A 7,884-nucleotide genomic window follows, 5' to 3' on the forward strand; every position below is an offset into this window, starting at 1 on the left:
TGCAGTTGTGTGGCTCCTCCATCTACAGACTCTATCAGAGTGATCCCATCCCAGAAGTCCAACATAACCTCTAATCCCTGCTTAAGCCTTAGGCCCCTCCTCCTCCCTGAATCCATTTCCCTCATCATCCCTATGACACCCTGTACACTCACCTTCTATGTGCTCCTCAAAATCCACAAACCAATAATCCTGGACTCCCCATTGTAACTAGTTATTGTGCTCCCATTGAAAGAATTTTGGCCCTCATTGAACAATACCTCCACACAATTGCCCAAAATCTAGCCTCCCACATCAGAGATACTAACTATATTGGTCACTGACTCTCCATTATCCCCACTCCTTTACCTGTTGGGTTCTCACTCATCACTGTTGATGTCACTTCCCTATACTCACACTGACTGCTATTGAACACTAACTCTCCCAACATCCTTGAGATTCCAAACCTGATACCTTATTCCTCATACATGTTACTAAATTTACCCTCTCTGACAGGAAAGTATAAAAATAAACCTGCACCACAGCTATAGGCCAACCAGTATATGAGCCATCTAAAGGAAACCTCTTTAGCCTCCCAAAACATCAAAGCCCTGGTCTAGTTCAGGTTCGTTGATATCATCTTCATGATTTGGACTTGACGCAAAGACAACCTATGTTCATTCCTTCACAATCTCAACACCTTCTTTCCGAGCTGCTCCACCCGTTTCTCCTCATTTCAGCATGCTATCTTCCTGGATGTTGACTTCTTCCTCTCTGATGGCTGCATCCACAACTCTGCCCACATTAAACCCACTAACCACCAACAGCAATTGCATTTCAACAACTGCCATACTTCCCACACTAAAAAATCCTTCCCATACAGACTGGCCTCCTGAAGACAGAGTATCTTCAGTGACAAGTAATCCCTTGCCTAGTATACTGAGGGTCTCACAAAGGCCTTTACAGGCAGGCACTATCCCACACACCGAGTCTGCAAACAGATTTGCCATGCCATATCACCACACACCCACATTCCTCCCTCCTCTCCCAAGAACCAGCTACAAAGGAGTGCCCCTTTTGTCACTCTATATTGCTCCCGATGGGGACAACTGAACTACACCCTGTGTCAGGGCTTTGATTATCTATTATCATTTCCTGAAATGAGGGACATCCTACTCAAGATTCTTCCATCCCTCTTAAAGTTGTGTTCCATCACCCACCCAACCTCCCCTACATCCTAGCCACCCCTTTGTCACACCCAATCTCACCCCTTTGCCACAGGGATAACATTCCTGTGAAATATCTAAGTGCCCAGTCCATCCACCGAGCATTTCCTTTTCCAGTCCTATCACAGGCTTAACTGAGGCCAGGCCACCCGTGAAAGCAGCCATTTTATGTAGCATTTTCCATAGGTATGACTACCAACCAGCAGTTATTTTGCTCCCCAAATAGCAAAACTCCTTTACTACTTTAAGTGTCTCATTTCCTAATCTAATTCCCTCAGCATCACCAGATTTAATTTGACTACATTCCATTATCCTCATTTTGATTTTGTTGATGTTCATCTTATACCATCCTTTCAAGAGACAGTCCATTACATTCAACTGCTCTTCCAAGTCCGTTGCTGTCTCTGACAGAATTACAATGTCATCGGCAAACCTCGAAAGTTTTATTTCTTCTCCATGGATTTTAATACCTACTCCGAACTTTTCTTTTGTTTCCTTTACTACTTGCTCAATATACAGATTGAATAGCATCAGGGAGAGGCTACAACCCTGTCTCACTCCCTTCCCAACCACTGCTTCCCTTTCATACCCCTCGACTCTTATAACTGCCATCTGGTTTCTATACAAATTGTAAATAGCCTTTCGCTCCCTGTATTTTACCCCTGCCACCTTCAGAATTTGAAAGAGAATATTCCAGTCAACATTGTCAAAAGCTAGGTTTTCCTTCACTTAATCTTTCTTCTAAGATAAGTCGTAGGGTCAGTATTGCCTCTCGTGTTCCAACATTTCTACAGAATCCAAACTGATCTTCCCCAAGGTCGGCTTATACCAGTTTTTCCATTCGTCCGTAAAGAATTCGCGTTAGTATTTTCCAGCTGTGACTTATTAAACTGATTGTTCGGTAATTTTCACATCTGTCAACACCTGCTTTCTTTGGGATTGGAATTATTATATTCTTCTTGAAGTCTGAGGGAATTTCGCGTGTCTCATACATCTTGCTCACCAGATGGTAGAGTTTTGTCAGGACTGGCTCTCCCAAGGCTGTCAGTAGTTCTAATGGAATGTTATCTACTCCCGGGGCCTTATTTCGACTTAGATCTTTCAGTGCTCTGTCAAACTCTTCACACAGTATCGTATCTCCCATTTCATCTTCATCTACATCCTCTTCCATTTCCATAATATTGTCCTCAAGAACATCGCCCCTGTATAGACCCTCTATTAACTCCTTCCACCTTTCTGCTTTCCCTTCTTTGCTTAGCACTGGGTTTCCATCCGAGCTCTTGATATTCATGCAAGTGGTTTTCTTTTCTCCAAAGATCTCTTTAATTTTCCTGTAGGCAGTATCTGCCTTACGCCTCGTGAGATAAGCCTCTACATCCTTACATTTGTCCTCTAGCCATCCCTGCATAGCCATTTTGCACTTCCTGTCGATCTCATTTTTGATACATTTGTATTCCTTTTTGCCTGCTTCACTCACTGCATTTTTATATTTTCTCGTTTCATCAATTAAGTTCAGTATCTCTTCTGTTACCCAAGGATTTCTACTAGTCTTCGTCTTTTTACCTCCTTGATCCTCTGCTGCCTTCACTACTTCATTCCTCAAAGCTACCCATTCTTCTTCTACTGTATTTCTTTCACCCATTCCTGTCAATTGTTCCCTTATGCTCTCCCTGAAACTCTGTACAACTGGTTCTTTCAGTTTATCCAGGTCCCATCTCCTTAAATTCCCACCTTTTTGCAGTTTCCTCAGTTTTAATCTACAGTTCATAACCAATAGATTGTGGTCAGAGTCCACATCTGCCCCTGGAAATGTCTTACAATTTAAAATATGGTTCCTAAATCTCTGTCTTACCATTATATAATCTATCTGAAACCTTTTAGTATCTCCAGGGTTCTTCCATGTATATAACCTTCTTTCATGATTCTTGAACCAAGTGTTAGCTATGATTAAGTTATGCTCTGTGCAAAATTCTACCAGGCAGCTTCCTCTTTCATTTCTTAGCCCCAATCCATATTCATCTATTACGTTTCCTTCTCTTCCTTTTCCTACTGTCAAATTCCAGTCACCCATGACTATTAAATTTTCGACTCCCTTCACTACCTGAATAATTTCTTTTATCTCATCATACATTTCATCAATTTCTTCATCATCTGCAGAGCTAGTTGGCATATAAACTTGTACTACTGTAGTAGGCGTGTTCTTCGTCTCTATCTTGGCCACAATAATGCATTCACTATGGTGTTTGTAGTAGCTTACCCGCACTCCTATTTTTTTATGCATTATTAAACCTACTCCTGCGTTACCCCTATTTGATTTTGTATTTATAACTTTGTATTCACCTGACCAAAAGTCTTGTTCCTCCTGCCACCGAACTTCACTAATTCCCACTATATCTAACTTTAACCTATCCATTTCCCTTTTTAAATTTTCTAATCTACCTGCCCGATTAAGGGATCTGACATTCCACACTCCAATCCATAGAACGCCAGTTTTCTTTCTCTTGATAACGACGTCCTCTTGAGTAGTCCCCTCCCGGAGATCCGAATGGGGGACTATTTTTCCTCCAGAATATTTTAGCTAATAGGACGCCATCATCATTTAATCATACAGTAAAGCTGCATGCCCTCAGGAAAAATTACGTCTGTAGTTTCCCCTTGCTTTCAGCTGTCCGCAGTACCAAAACAGCAAGGCCGTTTTGGTTAGTGTTACAGGGCCAGATCAGTCAATCATCCAGACTGTTGCCCCTGCAGCTACTGAATAAGCTGCTGCCCCTCTTCAGGAACCACATGTTTGTCTGGCCTCTCAACAGATACCTCTCCGTTGTGGTTGCACCTACAGTACAGCTATCTGTATCGTTGAGACACGCAAGCCTCCCCACGAACGGCAAGGTCCATGGTTCATGGGGGGGTTTCTCCCTTGTTTCCATTTGTGAAGACCCCGCTATTCCCTTGGTTCCGCAATTCCTTTTCAGTCTCGTCTGTCTCGTCTTTCCCCTTCCCCCCCTCCCTCTCTCTCTCTCTCTCTCTCTCTCTCTCTCTCTCTCTCTCTCTCTCTCTCCTCCCCCCCCCCCCCAACTCTCTCCCCACCCCTCCCCCTTGACATTTGACCTCCCTTTCTAAATTCTGTTTCTGTAGTGTGAGGCACAGTGTGCATTCTGCTCCCTTTCCCCTGTCCTCTCTTCCTTCCTTCCCCCCTTCCTTCCCTGATGTAGACATTCCCCCCCCCCCCCCCCCCACTCCCTGCTTCCAGACTATGTCACCAATACCAGATTCAGAAATTCAAAACTCTCGACCCTTTATCCTACTTTGAGGCTCGTCTCTTTAACTTCTAACTTTGCTCCTGTTGCACCCTTTCCTCACCTTCCTTCCTCCTGACCTCATCCTGTCCCCTTTCCCTTTCTTCCTCCCTGCCAGTTCCCATTCCCTCCCCTCGCAGAACCAGTCCGTCTCATCAGCAGGAGAATAAACCTTCCTCTTTGGTACCCACTGGGGAAGGAGATCCCTCTAGGACTCCCACCCCTCCCATGTGTCTCTAGGACAAGAATCCTGTTACTTAGAGCTGGACACTCTATAGGCTTGAAGGCCACTCGTTCTCTTTCAGATCCCGATATTGCTGCAACTTGCTCTCTTCCCAAGATCACCTACTCTCGCCCTCTGAAGGAGGAGAAGATGCTTAAGTCTCGGAATGCCCATCCCAACATCCCAGGTGGTGTCGCCCCCTCCCTCTCAATCAGGGATCCCCCAGGGGGCTCACAGTTCTTTTGTGAGTTCGTGTGTGGCACACAAGGGGCCTTGAGCTATTGCGACCTATTCTTCCTTCCCGGGCTGCATTTGCTTCCCTGTGCTTCTCCCTCTGTGGCCTCACTCCTCCCCCTCTGACCCCTTCCTCCCCTCCCTTGGTGGCTATCCACCTGGTTTCCTGTATTCTTTGTGGTTTTGGTCCCATAGTCTTTTCTCTGTTATCCTTCCATTTTGGTGTTTTAGGTCCCCCTTTGGGCTTTGACCTCCACTTCTAAATTTTCTGTCTGTCGTGTGAGCCATTTGGGGAAGCCCTGCATAGCATCTATGGTGTGGGTTCCTCTTCCCCTCTTCCTTCCCTGCTGTACCTCCTCCTCCTCACTTGGTCTCCAGCATGTGTAGCCAGTCTGTATGGTGAGGCCATTATGTACTTGCGGCGGAGTCCCATTACAACACAGGGATCACACTTCTGACACCTGAGCTGTTGCTTCCCTGTGCTTGTCATTCCAGAGCATTGGAACTCCCAGAAATGACCTCTGTGCTAGAAGACCCTTGCTGTGGCTGGATGGCGCCCATGGGGAAAGCCCCCTGATTGGATTGCGTGGGATGAGGATGGATGCTTTGTGTGTAAAGCATATCAAGCTCCAAAAATCTGGCTATTCTTCTACAGCTGTATCTTCGAGTGGTAACGGATCATTGAATGTGCTGCTTATGACCCAGCGGCCTTCCCTTCTCTCTCCTGTGTATACCCTGGGAGGAGGCCAGGCTCGCCGGCTTGGGGTGAAACACTTTTCCCACTACATTGTCTGTACTGGGACATACAGAGACATATTCACAGCCACAAAGCCATTATTTTTTGTGGAAAACATTGAAGACAAGTTTGGCAAAGTGGAGTCTCTCAGTAACGTTTTGGTGTCCATTACACCTCACCAGTCCTTGAATATGGTCCAAGGAGCCATTTTTCATAAGGACATTGCGACTGAGCAGTGCATTGCAAAGTTCAACTCACCTGGTGGTGAATCTCTTCTCACACACACGCCTACTTGAAGTTACTGAAATGCAGTCTCGGCCAGAAATAGCTATAGAAAAAACAGCCGTACACCTCGTAACTATAAGTTGCACCAAAAATTGTTTTGTCAGTGGATGGAATAGTTAAATGAAAGTATTTATGTGCATAAACTTTCACTGTAAGCTTACATATACTACTCATTACCAAGCCTTACTCTAAACTGTACAAATTCTGAAAATTCCACATACACACATCATTCATAACAGTAGCCAGTTTATGGTAATTATTAACTATCTTATTAACTATCTTTCACCGAAAGTTTGCAAATGGATAGTTTCTTTCAGAGTAGCTCACTCAAACATTGTTATAATCCATCTCACATAGCAAAATGCTCACGCGTTCATGAGTATGCAACACGCCACGCAGATTTTAGTTATTTAAAATGTCTCCAGAAGTTCTGAACTTTACTTCATGCATTGAATCAAACTCTCTTCCACAGTTTATGGTACTTCTCAAACATTTTGGTACTGAAATATCACAATATTAATAATTTTCATCGGAGAACATAACAATAGACCTGATTACTATGAGATCCGAGCTCTGACTCTCCTCACTTCCCTACACATAAGAAGCTTCCAGTTCCCAAAATACATGTGAATATGCTGATTTCTGATTGGCAGAAAAACATCACAGCCAGTTGGAAAGCAGCATCAAACCCTGCTTAGTCTGTGTATGTGCGGATGGATATGTGTGTGTGTGTGTGTGTGTGTGTGTGTGTGTGTGTGTGTGCGTGTGTGTGTGTGTGCGCGCGCGAGTGTATGCCTGTTCTTTTTTCCCCCTAAGGTAAGTCTTTCCGCTCCCGTGATTGGAATGACTCCTTACCCTCTCCCTTAAAACCCACATCCTTTCGTCTTTCCCTCTCCTTCCCTCTTTCCTGACGAAGCAACCGTTGCGAAAGCTTGAATCCGCCTTGAAAGCAGTGCGTTAGACCGCACGGCTAACCGGACGGGCTTAAAACAATCATACTCAATGGTACGTATTAAACCTGATTTCACAGCGAGCAGTAGGTCGTTTAAATTGCCAGGGCCAGTTCGAGAACATTTTTCCACACAAGCCCCCCTCCCGTTCTCTCCACCGTCACCCCTTTTTCCTCTTACACTTTTCTCCCTATCAGTTTCCCCCACTAATTGTGAAACGCACTGTATATAAATCTTCCACTTGGTTGTTCCTAGAGCTCCTCTCAGTCTACCACCCCCAGCGGCCGCTAGTAATTGTGATGCATCCTGTACAGAAATCTTACAGCTGTAGCGCCTCAAGTCAGCGGTCAGCACAGGAACCGGCGAGAATGTTTGAACACCTTGCCACAATATTATAGTCCATCTCGCTGGACGCAAAGGAAATGCGCTACTTCTTGGACATTCTTGCACACCACTACAGATAAGGGTATTTACGTTCATCTACATCTACATCCACGAGGGTACTCTGCAAATCACATTTAAGTGCCTGGCACAGGGTTGGTTCATCGAACCACTTTCACAATTCTCTATTATTCCAATCTCGTATAGCGCGCGGAAAGAATGAACACCTATATCTTTCCGTAAGAGCTCTGATTTCCCTTATTTTATCGTGGTGGTCACTTCTCACTATGTAGGTCCATGTCAACAAAATATTTTCGCATTCGGAGGAGAAATTAGGTGATTGGAATTTCGTGAGAAGACTCCGTCGCAACGAAAAACGCCTTTCTTTTACTAACGTCCAGCCCAAATCCTGTATCATTTCTGTGACACTCTCTCCCATATTTCGCGATAATACAAAACGTGTTGCCCTTCTTTGAAGTTTTTCGATGTACTCCGTCAGTCCTATCTGATAAGGATCCCACACCGTGCAGCAGTAATCTAAAAGAGGACGGACAAGATTAGTGTAGGCAGTCTCCTT

Source organism: Schistocerca cancellata, chromosome 1 (assembly GCF_023864275.1).
Source record: "Schistocerca cancellata isolate TAMUIC-IGC-003103 chromosome 1, iqSchCanc2.1, whole genome shotgun sequence".
Taxonomy (NCBI): domain Eukaryota; kingdom Metazoa; phylum Arthropoda; class Insecta; order Orthoptera; family Acrididae; genus Schistocerca; species Schistocerca cancellata.